This window comes from Staurois parvus, unplaced genomic scaffold (genome assembly GCF_062004578.1).
Source record: "Staurois parvus isolate SC_StPar_1 unplaced genomic scaffold, SC_StPar_1.0 ptg000059l, whole genome shotgun sequence".
Taxonomy (NCBI): Eukaryota; Metazoa; Chordata; class Amphibia; order Anura; family Ranidae; genus Staurois; species Staurois parvus.
The window spans coordinates 15866954-15884998 of record NW_028317855.1 but is presented as its reverse complement, the minus strand read 5'-3'; the positions used below and the strand labels follow the sequence as shown (position 1 = coordinate 15884998).

Here is an 18045-nt window from a genome sequence, read left to right as displayed (position 1 = left end):
CTCTTTTGGCATTCCCTCCTTTTCCCTTCATCTCTATGGGCATTCCCCCCTCTTCCATTATTGTCTATGGGCATTCCCTCCCCTTCCAATATTGTCTATGGGCATTCCCTCCTCTTCCATTATTGTCTATGGGCATTCCCGCCTCTTTCATTATTGTCTATGGGCAATTCCTCCTCTTCCCTTACTGTCTATGGGCATTCCCTCCCCTTCCAATATTGTCTATGGGCATTTCCTCCTCTTCCATTATTGTTTATGGGCATTCCCACCTCTTCCATTATTGTCTATGGGCATTCCCACGTCTTCCATTATTTCCTATGGGCATTCCCACGTCTTCCATTATTGTCTATGGTCATTCCCTCCTCTTCCATTATTCTCTATGGGTATTCCCTCCTCTTCCCTTATTGTTTATGGGCATCCCCACCTCTTCCATCATTTTCTATGGGCATTCCTTCCTCTTCCATTATTCTCTATGGGCATTCCCTCCTCTTCCATTATTGTCTATGGTCATTTCCTCCTCTTCCATTATTGTCTATGGGCATTCCCTCCTCTTCCATTATTGTCTATGGGCATTCCCTCCCCTTCCATTATTGTCTATGGGCATTCCCTCCTCTTCAGTTATTGTTTATGGGCATTCCCTCCTCTTCAGTTATTGTTTACGGGCATTGCACTGCCCTGTTAAAGTCTATGGGCATTTCATTGTGTCATTCCTTTCAGTATGTCCCTACTGTGAGCTCTCCTTGTTCTTCCTCCTCTCTCTCTCTCTCCTTCTCTCTCTCAGGGACGCGCTGGGGGATCCGATGACGTCACGAGCTGAGCTCTCCCCAGGCTGAGAGTGGCAGGAATAGCCCTGTATGTCTGAGTGCAGAGTACAGGGGAGGCTCCTGATCAGCCACCTCCCCTCCCCCCACCGTACCCTGACAAGGCTCTCCCCTCCCCCTCCCTATGCTCTCAATAGCTTATTTTTAGACTCGTGCAAAATACACATTTTTTCCTGCAGATCCCGCCAGAGTGGCAGAGCAGATCAGAGGGGCTGGTGGTGTATGCAGCAGAGCAGTGATCTCCTCCATCGTCATCATCATCCTCATCAACGTCCCAGTGATCAGCTGATGGGGGACTTGACAGGTGGACGTCAGCAGGAGAGCAGAGCTGTCAGTGTGCCCCTAGCCCTGTGATGACACACAGGTAGTGTCTGCCTCCCTCCATCCCTCCTCCTATCTCCAATGTCCTAGAGATCTGTCAGCCTGCTCAGCCCCCAGCTTGGATCACACAGGCACTGCAGGCTCCTGATCGCTGGGGATATTTTGCAGTAGGGATTCCCTAGCGATCCCAGCTGTTGACAGATCCCTCGCCGCGTCCTAGGCATCCTTTCTATAGATACTTGTTGGTTGGCTGCAGCAGGGATCCCCCCTGAAAACACCACCCCTTTCCATGAGTAGAGCTCCCTCCCTCCTCCTCTTCCTGTGAACTCTCCCTTACCCTCTCTCCTCTCTCTGCCTGCCCCTGATCAGCACACACTCACACACACACTCACACACACAGGGATCATGCTGACACATAGATCATGCTCACACTGACAACCTGCTTGTCTAGAGGCAGGAGAAGAGCTCCTCTCCGCCGATCAGCAAGCAGCAGGCTGGCCCTCTCTCCTTCCTCTCCTCTCCTGTGACAGGCACTGGCTGCAGATCTAGAGGAAGGCAGGCTGATCAGGAACAACTTGTTACACTTCATGATCATTGCTCTCTCTGGCTTTAGAAACATCAGAAGAACAAAGTCTCCAGGATTAGTGTTTTCTGTGTTTTGTTGTTGCTGCTCTTCTCTTCTTTTTTTTCGGATTGATTTTGGTCTTGGACTGTGACAGCTCCAGATCCGGTGAGTCACTGCATCCTCCATTTGCATGTGAAGATGTGATCTCATTAGGCTTGCTTGCACACCTCCAGCACTGCAGGGGTTACTTGCCCAGGATCCACTCCTCTGGATCATCCTGATCTGGCACTCAGCACTACCTCTTTGGCTGGGCAATGCGACAAGCCACATAGATTGCCCTCCCCAAAGCTGAGAGCCTCATAGAGACACTTGCCTATCATGACATCTGTCATCAGAGAGCCCCATATAGACACTTGCCTATCATGACATCTGTCATCAGAGAGCCCCATATAGACACTTGCCTATCATGACATCTGTCATCAGAGAGCCCCATATAGACACTTGCCTATCATGACATCTGTCATCAGAGAGCCCCATATAGACACTTGCTTATAATGACATCTGTCATCAGTGTTGTGTGTATATGTGTGTGGCACACTCAGGATCCTGTTTTTACAAGGAGATCCGGCTATTTGTAAACACACCATCCATGTAGAATAAATAAGAGTGCCTGTTATTATGTAGCTGGGCAGTATCCTTCCCTTGCTCCTGGTTTCCCTGGCAATGTCTATAATAGTGCACTATGTATTTCCTGATGGAACCTGTGCCTGGTCTAGGATTTCCAGGATCTGTAAACAAAGCCACCTTGTCACACCCTCTGGATTGGGTTGTCACAAGGTGGGGAACCCCAATGATGCTGCATGGACGGTTAGCCCAGCTAGTGATTACAGTAGGCTGGGGGGTGTCAGCAATAGCTAGCTATTATGCTGCTTTGGGCCTTCAGGTCATCTCAAGTGTTCCAGTCCTAAATGATCAAGTCCTGATCAGGACAGGCTAGCTGTGAAAATATGAATATGATGACCCAGATTAGAATCTGGCTCCTGTACAGTAATGATAAACAGAAATGTACAAATGCAGCAACTGGCTCCTTACCAGCTTTCTACATTGACCTCTAGCCACCTTTGAATAGTGAAAGCACCCAGTATGATCATGGATTTCAGTAGATGACACTGAATGAATGCTGCTAGATGGCCCTACCACGGCACTGCCATCTTTTGGAAGAAGGTCATGCTTTATATTTTTAAGACCAACATTTCATAAACAGCGCTCATCGGTTTCATTCGGGTTAAAGTGGTGAAATGAGAAGCTCCCACACCCTTCACACAAGTATTCGGATCACTAGAGTGTTTTACATTTGTTTGAGATGGTTGGGAAATGTGGGGAATACCCAGGCTGTAAATGTATGCAGATTAGGGGGAGGTTTGCGTAATATCCACAGGAATTTGTATGGCTCCTAATGACAGCCAGGGAGAGAGAGGGGGGCAAAGATCAGCAACTGCCTGGGCTCAGTCTATTTAAGGGTTTCTACTCATCTCTGTGAACAGAGCAGGGGATTCAAGGCTACAACTTGACTTCTCAAACTTCTTGCTCAAAAATCTGCTTCCTTCCTCCCAAGATTAAACTCATGTGTTAGTACACCATGGGTGAGAGCTTGGCTGCTCTGTTGTTTTGACATGCCCAGCTCTGCCCTGATGTGACTGATTGCCTTTACTTTGTAGGCTGCACAATTGGAAAAGACTAGGCCAGTGTCTGTTCATCTCATCAGAGTATCTTCATTATGGCTCTCTGATTTGTTCCTGTTTGTCTGATCTCATATTCTTAGAGCTTTGTGTTTCTGTAGATCTACTGTATGTTCAAGTACATATTGCAGCATGTAGGCATTCACACTGGCTCACAGTCATAGTAAGCCTTTCATTGTTGTTTTACTCTGCTTGTCTGTATACAGCTTGCTGTTCAAATATTTATACTGTACTGTGTGTATGCCTTTAATAAATGTAGGGATATATATAACAATAATATAAAATACATATAAATGTTGGGATAGATTTCTCTCTCTCTCTATATATATATACACTGTAAAATATATATATATATGTATGTATGTGTAATTACAATGTACCATATATTTCAAACACACACACATATATATATTATATATATATATATATATATATATACACACACACACACCGTACCATGCAAGTCAAACACATATATATTGTTTTGACTGGCTTCGTATGGTGTACATGTATGTGTGTGTGCATGTATGTATGTATATATATAATGTTTTTAAATATATCCATTTTTTATAAATACATATATATTGTGTGTGTGTGTGTATATATATATATGTGTGTGTGTGTGTGTGTGTGTGTGTGTGTATGGTATGGGTCTGTGTGTGTGTTTGACTTGTATGATTGATTGCAATACCTTTTAATTGGTAGTAGCTAGTATATTAAATTTAATATTATTTACTATTATTACTATTAATACGTGTGTGTGACTTGTGTGGTTGATCGTACTACCTTTTAATTGATAGTAGCTAGTATATTTCATTGAATATTATTTACTATTGTTACTATTAATACCTATTTACTATTGTTACTATGAATACCTTTATTATTATTGCTATTGCATGTGATTTAGTTTGCGTTAGCTACGATCTTGGTAAGCCAACATGGCAGTTGCTTGCTCAGTAGTATAAATAAGACAAACATGTTTTGCAGTGAGAGGAGCAGGCCACCTCTTCCACATCCACAGATGAGAGCTGTCTGTGTTGCCTTTGCCTGTGTGTCTTCAGATGCCTGTGTGTTCTCAGGAGTGGGTGGAACATTGGCCCGTTCCGGGAATGTTCCATGACGTGTAATAGTCACAGGAAGGGGGTTAACAAGGGGCTCTGCCTGCCATCAAACCAGATGTTCTCCCTCTCCTTCTGCCTCTCTTCTGTATTTGCAAAACATTGCCCTGCGGGGATGGAATAAAACTCGCTTTCTGTCTGGATATTTGTAATGATGCATCTATACTAATAGCAGGATCCATTCTAGATAGGCAGGCGTGCAGCTGTCTCCAGTGACATGCTGGGAAGTTGTGCACTGAGGCGGTTATACACCATCCCAGAGGGATTTCCTATTACAAAAGAATGGTGCTGTCCTTGCTTGCTCAGGGGTTCCTGTGCTAGAACTGGAAAATACCTAATTGCTGCATACCTTTACTCACTTCTTTTTTCTTCCTGGAGATAAAGAAAGCTATATCTCATGGCTGTTATCTGAAACATAAGCAGGTGATTGTTTTTATGCCTTTGAAGACTTACCGTCATATTAACCATCTCAACGCCAGCCCGTTTCTTCATTTCCAAAAAAAATTGTGGCAAAAAATGAGATCGCCTTGGGTTGTCTACTTTCTACAAAGGGGTCACTTTGGGAGTGTCCTGGTATTTTTATTTTAGCAATAAGTAAGGGGGACCTTTTTATTTTTCAAATATGCTGGTCTGTTTTCCTTTACATAGTGAAAAATGAAAAACATAGCGGTTAATAAATGCCATCAAAAGAAAGTGCTATCTGTCTCCAAACAATGGTATAAAGTTTGTTTGAGTACCACGTTGCATAACGTAGTAATGGTCAGTCAAACTGTCAGAGCACCACAGGCGGACTGACAACTCATGGGGCCCCCGGGCAATAGGGGATCATGGGGCCCCCATGTCCTTGCCCAAACTCAAAAAAGGTTATGAAAAAGGTACCAGGGGCATCTCATGGGGCCCCCTACTGACCCCGGGCCCTCGGGCAGTGCCTGAGTTTCCAAATGGTTAGTCCCCCCCTGCACAGCACTGAAAACTGAAAAGTGGCTTGGTGATGAAGAGGTACTGTGTGTACAGGCTGTAAATGTAGACCACTCAAGTGGTTAAATAAAATGTAATTTATGTACTCAAGGCATACTATAATAGAATGATACCTAGAGCGGTCCCTATTATTTTGAAAATAGAATTACAAGCAGTAACTGTTATATTGCAGGGCATACAGTTAGACTGAGTATTCATTTATTTAACATCTCAATATTTAATATCATATTATAGGGTTACTTTACTAAAACTGGAGAGTGCAAAATCTGGTGCAGCTCTGCATAGAAACCAATCAGCTTCCAGTTTATATTATGAAAGCTTAATTGAACAAGTTAAAGCTAGAAGATGATTGGCAAACATGCTCAGCTACACCGGATTCTGAGTGCTCAGGTTTTAGTAAATCCTCCCCTATGTTTGTTAATGATTTCAATGATAGTCTGGATAAAAAATATGGCATGAAAAATCACTAACTATTGTTGTCTATTATTGTTTACTTGCTTGTGTAGCCCTGTGGGGCATATTTATAAAGGCTGCAGACTAGAGCACATCACTTTTTGTTGTATTTTGGGTGCATTTTTTATGCTATCTTCTATGCTTTAGTTAGGTATTGTTAAAATAGTGTTAGCATAACTGAGACCTGTGCAGAATTTGAACAAAGTGTATGTGTCATTTCAGAAAAGTTTGTAAAATGATTGAGGGGTGGTATGTCACGCGAAGCTCTCTCTACTCAATAGTGGGCACCTGGTTAGCCACATAATGATAACAGCCAGGGAGGTCCCGCCTAGAGTCCAGAATTAAAATGTAACAAATGTTGCTCAATCATTGAAGGATTTAAATTATGGCACAAAAGTAGCTATGCTACTGTGGCCTTAGGAAAATATTTTTTTAAAAACAATTTTGACTTGTGTTGAATTCTCATAGGAAATAACACATAATGCCACATCATACGAAACAACGCATATTGCCACATCCGAAGTCCCAAAGTAAGAAATAATTAAAAGAAAAAACCTACTGCAAAGACTTTGCCATTTTAGAAATAGAAGTCTTTATGACATTTAACTTCACAGTGTTACAAATGCTGTTTGACTCTGTTTTATGCTGAACAGTGTAAACCCTTTTATATGAATGTGTACATTTCATAAAATACCACGTAGCATAGCTAAATCTCAGTGTGGTCTTGCAGTGACTATGCTGTGTTTTTGGTAGTAGTTGCCCATGCATAACAACAACTACAAATTATCCGGGTCCACATAGCTTTCTTACTACATCAAGTTGTCTCATTCATAATAAACTGATAGCTTAAATCAGGGGTGTTTAACCTGTTATGATGTGGCCATCAGAGCCCCCTGATGTGGCCCTCAACCTCAAACTAGGGAAGCGCACTTCTATTATGTCCTGCAGGTTTGGTGAACTTTCTCAAATCAAACAAACACTCCTGAATGCAGGATTTTTTGCATGCTTTTAGAAAGTGCACCACACCAAAATATATTAGAAGTCTATGGCAAAGCACAGCTAACCTGCAGGAAAGTCGTAGGGGCACTATGCTGAACTAATGGTGTGGGTGAACAGCAGTGCATCAGTGTGAAAGCAGTTTTATAGGGGGCTCAGGACAGTAAGGGCTTGTTTACATTTGTGGTTTGGGGGCAGTAAAACCCCATAGTTGAGATGTGTTTTTACCACACACCCCCAGCCACTGCTGCAATAGTGACCCCACCCCATGCTCTGGGGGGCCCATGTTCTGTTTTACACTTGAACAGGAGGGTTGGTGGGGGTAACATATACAGGACCAATCCTCTCCATTTTCCTCTTGCAACCGCTGAAAGCCGGCTTCTCCTCCTCTTCCTCCCGCCAGCATTCAGTGGCTGCAGGAGGAAACTGTTTGTTATGCTGTTCAAAATAAAAAGCATGAGATTCGGAACCATTTCATTCCATTGTGGCCTGCGACTGGTTCCCAAATTACTTAAGTGGCCCTCGCTCTTCAAAAGGTTGAGCACCCCTGGTTTAAATATTTAGTACATGCAGTTACAGAGCATCAAGGGCATGTCTGGTGATCCCACTACTAATAATTATCTATTTAATTTAATAATAATTAAGCATCCCATTAACAATATCTGGCAGCTTGGATATATTGGTATAGAAGGTTAAAAGTATGATACAAAGATGATCATTTACCCATAGAGCTGGGATGCCAGATGGATCGAGTAATGATCTGATATCCTAGATTGTAAGCTCGAAAGAGCAGAGCCCTCGATCCCCTCATGTTTTGCATTGTATTGGTATTGTTCTGTCACATGTTCTGTCCCCCTTTGTAATGTACAGCGCTGAGCGAACTGTTGGCACTTTATAAATACTGTATAATAATAATAATAATAATAATAATAATGTCTATGAGACTTCTCCTAAGGGCAATAATACATCAGGCAGGTTAACAAAAATATGCCAATCACTACTGCTCCCCCAATAATAATAAGCAGTGCCAACAGCATCTGGCAGTACCGTTCCCACCCATTCTCTGTGCCCAATATAGTTACCAGGGGGTTGTCAAATTGTGCCTGTATGGGCGACCACCTTCCTCTGTATAGAAAAGACTGACAAGCTTTCTGATTGCCAATCACCAGCTGACTGCTGGAAACTATAAATGATCCACGCATGGATGCACATTCCTGGCTGAGGTACACATACATTTTTTGCATATATTCTGTTTTTTCATTGAATGCCAGCAAGCTTTTCATGGAAACTCCCACATAATCTGCAGGTTGTTATTTTTCAAGGCAGCCTTGGTGATCTAGCATGAATCAGAACGTCTCAAGCTCATCTGGGATGTATCCTGATATTATTCATGTGTGATAAGAATCCCCAGAAGGAGAAGTCAGTTAAGTAGGTACTCCTTAGGAGGTACTCGTATGTACTTGATAAATGATCAGTTCGGTGTGTGTGTGTAAATCATCAATAACCTAATTAGTTCTGTGCATGAGAGTGTGCCCTCTTGTTTTTCACTAAGTGGTGCACTCAAGCTGAGGAGCACACTGAGAGTACTGTATGCTCCAACTACTCTGCACATGAACAAATATATGGGGACAGAGCAGGCAAATCCTTGTTTAAAGAATACATGACCAAATGTATACAAATGGTTGATTTCTTAGTTAACTTTTTGTAAATAAATGGACACCGCAGAACTCTGAGCATTAGCTCTGCCTGTGGATGGTTGACCACCAAGAAACATTGCTTGTTATCTGTACTACCTAACACAAACTAGTACACCTTCCCATTTTCTTTATTATTCTCCCTGAAAATAAAAAAAATGAAAATGGTCTTTATTAAAACTCTTTGACACTTTTTCTCACAACTGATGAAGAATCTACGGATCCATTTGAGCTATCCAAAGGAGGGTATTCCCTCATCATAAGGCAGCACCTACAGCAACATTCCAGAGAGACAGATCTAGGTGCTAGCTTGGGCGTCTAGGCATTTATTATGCAGAGTCTGTTTTCTTATTATGATTTTTGTGCTGCATTGTAGGAGGCATTTCTAGTAATATGCAAGTCAGTCCTAAACTGATGTGAGGGGTTGGCTAACCCAGCTACTTCTTTTATCTTTGTTTGCAACAGCAACCATTACACAGAACACAAACAAGTGAGTGGTTCAACCTGCTGGCATATGTCCAAAAATTTGATATCTGGCTTGAAAGGACTGACACTCAAAGTTTTTATAGGCCCTCAACCGGAAAAGGAGCAAATTGACTTAAATCTATTCTTTGCCCATACTAGGCAGGAGGAACCAAAAGCTGGTCTACACCTTCACACTGTCAGAGATTGCAAAGTTTTGATTAGCGTGAATTTCCTTGGCTAAACCGCTCTTGCTTCTGTTATTGGGTCAGTATATTCTCCTTTTGAGGTCAGTGTGACTGATAAAAAGGGGCAGTGTATGTAGCAGATTTCCATGATAAAGAGACTGGTTGAGATTGGTAGATAAAAGTATATTATTGCATGTATTGGTACCTAATCACCGTCTATGGAAGACAAAAGATGGGAGCGCCATCTTGCTGCCTTATCTAGGGCAAGATTGTTAGTGGGGCACTCACTCCCCTGACATCAGCCTTCATGCCATGTCCTTGAGGGCATTTACTTTTGGGGGCATGTGGAACTGGAGCAACAGTAAACAGATTTATAATGGGGTTAACTGTGTCAGGAACTGTTTGGTGTTTCCCTGTGAGGCTTGTGTACCTTCATATTATCAGCATCCTCAGTGGCTGGCTGTCTGCTGCAGACTTAGCTGTAAGCTCAGCACCTTTTAGTGAATGCAAGCACACATCTCTCAGATATCAGTCCATGACAGCTGGTGGTTGCGTTTATTAAAAAGCCTGCTAAAAGCTTGTTTAAAGCTACAGCCATTGCTTCCATCAAGATCTGTATACAGCACTTCTAGACTGGAGCTGGAGGAGTTTTTGTAACGGAATCAAGAAAGCTTCTGAAAGCTTGTTAAACAGTTTGTAAATGGTGCTAAATCGGATTATCTTTAGAGTAGCATTACAAGATTAAAGCTGAACTAGACTCTCCATGGAAACTTTCCCCCATATCAAGGTGCGGCATACATACATGCCATCCATTGTAGAAAAGCCTTTGCAAAGCATTCTGCTTGTTAAGTCATTCATTTGTCCTTTATTCTTGCCATTCTTGGCTTGCTGGGTCCTGCAGAAGGCCTTGTTGAGGTGACATCACTCTCCAGCTCTGGCAAAGGGGGTTGCAATACTTCTCCTTTCAGCAAACCCCATGTTCTTCTGCCTATGCCTGGGATTTGTTGCTGGCATCAATGATGGGTACAGAAGAAGGGGTGGAGGAAGTAGGTTCCAGGATACATCCAAGGTGGCACTGGCTAAAGAGTGAGTGAAGATACTGCAGACCATTACTGTACAGCTAGCAGAGATACACATTACTATATTCATAATTTCTAAAACCTTTTGGAATTTTCTTTATTTATTTATATATTTATTTTTTTGTCAGTGGATGGCCAGATTTGGCAGTTCATGTGTAAATGAGGCCTAAATGTTTCCTTCAGCTAACTTCACATGATAATCTCTTGTGACAGTTGTACATTGTATAGAAAACTAGCTTTGAAATGGGTTGATGTAAAAGGTGGGCAGAACAGTGGCTAATTGGGTAGCACTTCCAGCTACCACCTAGGGTTGCCGGTTTGAATCCCACTACCGGTGTGGAGTTTGCATGTTCTCCTTTGTGCCTGCGTGGGTTTCCTCCCACACTACAAAAACATGCTGGTAGGTGAATTGGAGTCTGTGTAAATTACACCTAGTATGCATGAATGTGAGTTAGGGACCTTAGATTGTAAGCTGCTTGAGGACAGGGACAGAAGCAAATGGGCAATATATATATGAAGCGCTGTGTAAATTGATGGTGCTTTATAAGTTCCTGTAATAACTAAATAAAAGTAATGTATAGTCTTTTAAGCCGTATCTCTCATTTTTAAATACAGCTGACATTAGACGAATATGAGCGTTACCATTCCTGACCTCCATCTCAAAATGCTGGTTGCTTGGCTGTATATGGTTTTGCTATGTCTTAGTCCTAGACCAGGACAAGCATGCAGCAAACAAAAGTCCGAAAAGTTTGTAATCTTAATTTTTGTGCCCCACCACTACAGAAAACTATGCGTCATCATGATGCCAGACAATCAACATTTTCAGGAAAAGGTCAGCTTTTACATCCTATACATTCCTCTCCTGACAGGTTTACTTTACTACTAGATTATTTTTAGCATTTGTAGATACTCATATGTTGACAGGCTTCTCGATTTTTGATACTTCAAAACAGCCTTCTTTATAATGTGTGGGAACATGCAACACTAAATGTGTGATAACTGCTATGGGTATAAATGTACAACATTCTTCAGTGTTGATTTGTTTTGCGACCTTTAGGGATTTGAGTACACATATCTCTTTACCATGCTTTTGATTTTCTTTCCTTATGAAATAATATGAGTGGCTGGCAGTGCAATAGAACAGGCCAATAAATATATACAACAATGTGTGATATTTGCTTTATGTTATAGTTTTGCTGGGTGAAAAGAAAAAAAAAAAAAGATCAAGGTTTTCACTTGAAAATTGAGTACAGAAAAAAGGAACACAACTGTGGCCAATTGTCACCAATTTAGTTTAATCTTTTTTTCGGGGCTACATTGTTCTAAAATATGTATGAAAGTTCAATACGTAGCATTTAGCAATCATTTTAGTTCTTGGATGAGGTTTTCAAGAGGGAGTCATTTCAGCTTAGCATGTGAGTTCAAGGTGGAGAATTTTTGACTGCAATGCTCCTGGGCCCTGAGAACTCATCAGCCCCATTGTTAGTAGCTAAAGCGCTTGGACAGTGTTGGTGTCACTTGGTTTGCATTACATTTTAGCAAAGATTTTGTGCTGTAATTTGTTACCATTGTATGTTGAATATATACCGGTAGTTAGAATTTCTGCATAATAAGTTATATGCAATAGCACTAGCCTTGATACAAGGGCTTGTCACATTCTGGCTGTCACATAGCTGCGTTCACCTCTGTGATTCATCATGTAAATCATGAGAAAACCTTCTAAATGATCTTTTGTAATGCCAAGTGATGAATCACTGTAATGTCAGACAATTCTGCCATTTAGTTTAAATGACAATGTTCAGGTGTGTTTTATCGCCTCTTTGCTCACACATAATATTTATGGAATTCCAGGCTGTTGATCTGCTGCAACAGGTAAGGGATTTCCTGACATACTTGAATAACTGCCCAGTGTACAGAATATGTCTGCTTGGTCAGGCTTTAATTGACGGCCTTGATGCACATGGTGAAAGTAATTGAGTAATTAAGTGAAGCAACATGCTGACGCACAGAACAATATATTTATTTATTTCAGGTGTTTATATAGCGCCATCAATTTACACAACACTTTCCGTACTATACATTCGCATCAGTCACTGCCCTCAAGGAGCTTAAAATACAAGGTCCCTATCTCACATACATATACTTGAAGGCCAATTTAGACATCATACAGTTAACCCAACAGCATGTCTTTGAAGTGTGGGACATAACACACACAAGCACATGGAGAACATGCAAACTTCATGCAGGTAGTGTCTTGGCCGGAATACAAACTGAGGACCCCAGTGCTGAAGGCAGAAGTCCTAATCACAAGCCACTGTGCTGCCCTATTGTAGCCATTGTTTGTTTCGCTAAAGCATTAGTTTTAGTTTTTGTTAACTGTTACGTCTTCATGAAATCACTGGGGGGTGATTTACAAAAATTGGAGCGTGCAAAATCTGGCATTGAAACCAATCAGCATTTAGATTTTATTGTCGAAGCTTAAGCCAGCCATAGATATATCGAATCTAGTCCAGTTCAGCAGGGACTGGCCAAGATTGGATCCATCTATGGGAAGGCTGATTGTACTAAAGCTTATCCATCGAGCGACTTCATTACAAACATCCTGTCTGATTTTTTGCATGCAGTTGCTGCCAGCAGCCATAGCCACCAGCAGTGATCATTTTGTTCTGGTGGCAGGGAAGGTTCCCTGCCAGCAAAACAGAACAGCATTGTGGGAGAGATCCCCCCATCAACACTGACTATGTTTGTTTGGGGAATCAAGCAATTTTCTTTCCTTCCTTCAGCCATCTGGCTTATCAATAAAACAGTAGAGCCATTTTGCGTGAAAACTAGATAACCTTTTTGTAGGTTTTTGGATTGTAGGAACAATTTTAATGAAACTCATACAAGCACTGGGACAGAATAGAACCTTCATGGAGATAGGATACTAGCTAACAGAAGTTTAAAGCCAAGTTTCAGAATAATTATTATTACCTTTTATTTATTTATGTGATTTATTATTGTTTTTTTGTTTCTGACTGTCCTCATTGGAGAGATTCTCCATTGTTTTCTGTACCTCTGGACAGGAGATGAGAAAAAATATAAATGCCACTGGAAGACCATTTCAGAAGACTAATGGTGTTGTTTTGACTGGTGGCAGGTATCAGAAATCAAGTTCAGACATCTGGCCTTTGGCCAGATTGTGGCCCGAGCCAGACCAGGGAGGGTTTTTGTAGGTGTAATGTTAGCCAAAGTGCTATCAATTACAAATAGACAATATACTAAAGTAGAAGCTTCTGTGTTAGTGGCTGGTTCTTTAAACTAGATAGTAATTTTCATGAGGTTCCAGATTTCTGTACATTGACATTGTAAAATGTAACTGGCTGCAGTCATTCACGGGTCCATCATTGATACCTTGTTGCTGGTTACATTGCCCCATTTATGTATAGAAACTCCACCGATACATTGTAGTAAGCATTTTGTAACTGGCGGTCTTTGCAAGAAATATTAGTACTGCACTTACTCATAGTAATGTTATGTATCTCATTCTTAAAACTTTTCTAGGACCAGAAAACTATATGAAAATATGACTTCAGATCTGAAAATGACAAGTGAAAATGAAAAGAATTTTCATTTTTCTTCCTTTTTTTTGTTGGCTCAGTAATACTTTGCATACCAGCTGTAGCGTTATGTAGTGGAATGTCCATGTGTGACGCACATTCAGTATCTCCCCGACTCCCCTGACCTGTTGAACAGCCCTCAAGGCATTTTCTCAAGTCAAAGCCGGAATATGCAAAACAAATGTTTCAAGGAAAAAGGTAAAGTACAGCAGAAATGTATTTGCTGCTAGGAAAGAAAAACAAGTACTGTCTGAGAATCTACCTGTTGCCCCATTTAGTAGTAGCAGTCTATAAACTGAAACCAGAATTTCCCAGTCAAAATTGTCAACCTTTCATGAATTCAGGCACAGTGTGTACAAAAAACGTAGTTATTCTGGTTTCAAACCTGAAGTTAGTTTTTCATGCTTTGAGTAAACACAACTTACTTCAGGCCCTAAAGCCCAACTCCAGGAATGACAAAAAAACTACCCTCAGAAAAGGGCCCCCGAGGGTTAAATGCTCATTAACTCTAGAGTATGGTGAATAAGGTGTATTACCTATCTTACGCCTCTCTATAGCAGGCTATGGCATTCTCCTCTTCTCTGGCATGTGGGCAGTCCCTTGTGGTACTCATGAACAAAATAAGGCAGTTGGTCCTGCGTTGTACTTGATGACATCACCCTACAACACAGGCTTCCACTGGTTAGTACAGGTGGCTGTCTTATGACCCCTTAGGTGGGCATGGTTTCCTGTTGTCCCCCTCATGGAACCTGCCTTGAGAAAAGCCATGTACCCATCACTGGAGTGCATCCATATAGATGGGAAAGCTGCAAGAGACCAGCAGCCCTGAGATACAACAAAGGTTGAAAAAAATTGAAAACAGGTATTTTACTGAAAAAAACGGCAGTTCATGCTACATAGTATTTTAGCAAACTAAATATCATTGTGTTAAATCTACTTTCATAATTATTGGATGGTTGGCTTGAAACCATAGAAAGTCCTGTACATTGCTCACGCTACTTTAAAGTTGGTTGCTTACCTACTAGAGCATCAAAAAGTCATGCATCATTATATTTTAATTTATTTTATTACTTAAATATTAATAATTTAGGTATGAGACAAGATCACTGTGAGGCTAGGTCATTTTGGGACATAATATATTCTTAAAGTGGAGCTCCACCCAAAAGGGGAAGTTCCGCCTTAAGGACTGCTCCCCATTAAGGATTGGCACCTTTAGGGGGTGGGGGAGCGGGTACTTGAAGTTGACAGGTACCCACTCTTACTTCCGCGATCGGAGCAGGTGGTGTCCTCCCTCCCTCCCTGTAGTCTTTTGGGACACATGACAGCTCCCAGAGGACTACAGGACCATTCATGAAGCACAGCGTTACTTGTGCATGCGCAGTGGGTACCCGGCTGTAAAGCCGCAAGCTATCACAGCCGGGTGCCCACACTGAAGATGTCGGCCTCCTGGAACACAGGACGGCCGGTGAAATGGGCTGTGGTGCGGACACACCCTGGACCGGGGACAGGTAAGTGGCTGTTTTTTAAAGTCAGCAGCTACAGTTTTGTAGCTGCTGACTTTTATTTTTTGACAGGGTGAGTGGAACTCTGATTTAAAGTAACACTAAACAATATCCTTGATTCTTGAAAAATATTCCATACACATCCACTACTTAATGATCCTGTAATCTATTTTTTTTAAAAATTGTTTCTTACTGTGATTTTTGTGCGTCTATGTAGCATCCTCCGTGAGCTCTTGAACCTCTTCTTTTCACCCTCACTTCCATTAGCTTGGAACAAGCAGTGCACGTTAGTTGTAGTTATGTGCACTGCTCTCTGCAAATCCCATAGTTCATAGTCCATCTTGGGAAGGAGCAAGAGAGGGTGTTTAGGTTTCCACATACAATAGGGCCCTACCCTCTAATAGGATATCAGATCACAGCAGCAAATAAAAAAAACTGGGAGATTCAGAGGAGGCAGCGATAGAATAGAATAGAATGTACTTTTTTAAGTTAAGAATACATACACCAGTAGACTTTTCAAACCAGAGTTCAGTGTCACTTCAGGAATTAGTTGCTAAATTAGTTTCTAGAAAAAATGATATTTTGAAAGTGTTGTTTTTAGATTGAACTGGTTATTACAGTGCATGGTGGTATAAAGCAGGAAGACCATCATATTGGTGGATGTTATCTGTCAGTTGTCTGGTCTTACTGGTTGTACTGGATTAAGAAAAAATGTTTTGTCTTAAATAAAAAGTGCTAGCAGGTGGGGAAACTGTATTTATTATTATTTTTTCTTAAACCTGCAAGGCAGATTGTAATTGCTTGATTGATTACCTTGAAAAATGGCTATCCCACAGTTTTTTGTTTCAGGGTTTACCTGTATAACCTGTAGTCAGCAGACTCATATCATAGCTCTGCTGTAAGTTGATATTAGCTGACAAAAGATAAATCGTTTCTGATGTCCTATTTCCGATTCTGATTGTTCATGCTTTTGGTTTTATAAGAACATAAATTCAGTGACTAATAATGAGAAGAAATTTAGAGAAGAGCAATGTTGTCTTTAATTATGTCAAAGACCTTGTGGCTAATAAGCTGGCTTTAGAAATCCAGATATTATCCATGCATACCAAGGACTACACTCTATGCAATGAACATGATATGCCTTGACTATTCCAAGTGGTGATGGGATGTGCAGTGTCACAGTGTGGTGACTGGCATTTCCCTGCACCTGATCCACATCAGTCACCGCAAGGATACTTGGAAAACAGTTGTTTTCTGTGTGCCCCTATGTGCCCCATTCACAACACCATACTGGTATGATGTATAGATGGTACTGCAGGTCAATGCACCACACTGCAATGCACTGCAGTGTAGAGACTTGAATGGAGTGTAACTTTGTACACTCTCAATAAAGGTAAATAAAAACAGTCTGCAGTGCTGAAACAGCACCTTGCACAGTTCCTTTAATGGCCATTAATACATATGTCTATCCACATGCTAAAGTGGAGCATTTTAGAGTATGGCTAGTGTGAATGGGCCTTTATACACTGGAAACATGGTTGAACCATTCATGAGACTTTTGCCCCCTCTGTGAATAAATGTTTGGTAACTTCTGTGCAACAGGACTATCAGTTAAAGTAGAACTATAGGCAGAACTTTTTTTTTCATTTTGGATAGAGCAAGGGAGGGTTATAAGCCCTGTCCAGGGGCGGACTGACCATTTGGAAACTTGGGTACTGCCCGAGGGCCCAGGGTCAGTAGGGGACCCCATGAGATGCCCCTGGTACCTTTTTCATAGGCTTTTTTGAGTTTGGGCAAGGACACAGGGGCCCCATGATCCCCTATTGCCCGGGGGCCCCATGAGTTGTCAGCCCACCCCTGCCCCTGTCAGATTTTTTTTCACCATCTGTGTGCCATTGCGGAGATTTCCTTTCATTCCCTGTCCCATAGTCAAACAGGAAGTGTGCAAAATAAGGGAATTCCTTGGGGACCCCCAGATCACTAGAACTAGTGTCATAATTGGAAGATTTCCCCTCTGTTACTTTTCTGGGGACAATCCACAATTTGGGTTTTTCTTTTACTTTCACTTTCAATGATAATGGTAAACAGGACAAATAGAGAGGGTGAATCTCGTTAACCACTTGCCCTCCTGAGGATTTACCCCCCTTTCTGACCAAGCAATTTTTTGCATGTATTTTAACGGACAATTGCGCGGTCATGCAACGCTGCACTCAAATGAAATTTATATCCTATTTTTCCCAACGAATTGAGCTTTCTTTCGGTGGTATTTGATCGCCTGTGCATTTTTTATTTTTTTGCGCTATAAAAAGAAATCCGACAATTCTGAGAAGAAAAGACAATATTTTTGACTTTTTGCTATTAAACATGTCCAGTAAAAAAATTTTAAAAACCTAATTTCGTCATAAATTTAGGCTAAAATGTATTCTGCTACATATCTTTGCTAAAAAAAATTACAATACGTGTAAATTAATTGGTTTATGTGAAAGTTATATTGTTTATAAATGGCGGTATAGATAGTGGAATTTTTTTTAAA

At 41.3% G+C, this 18045-nt stretch overlaps 1 protein-coding gene across 1 annotated transcript in view; it reads left to right on the top strand.

The window, feature by feature from the left end:
- Positions 1-1040: 1040 nt before the first annotated feature.
- The window catches only part of HIVEP2 (HIVEP zinc finger 2), a 278510-nt gene continuing 261505 nt past the window's right edge, over positions 1041-18045 (top strand). The window contains exon 1 of the mRNA XM_089668634.1: positions 1041-1869. The gene's annotated coding sequence lies outside the window, so the exon portion shown is untranslated. The remainder of the gene's footprint in view (positions 1870-18045) is intronic.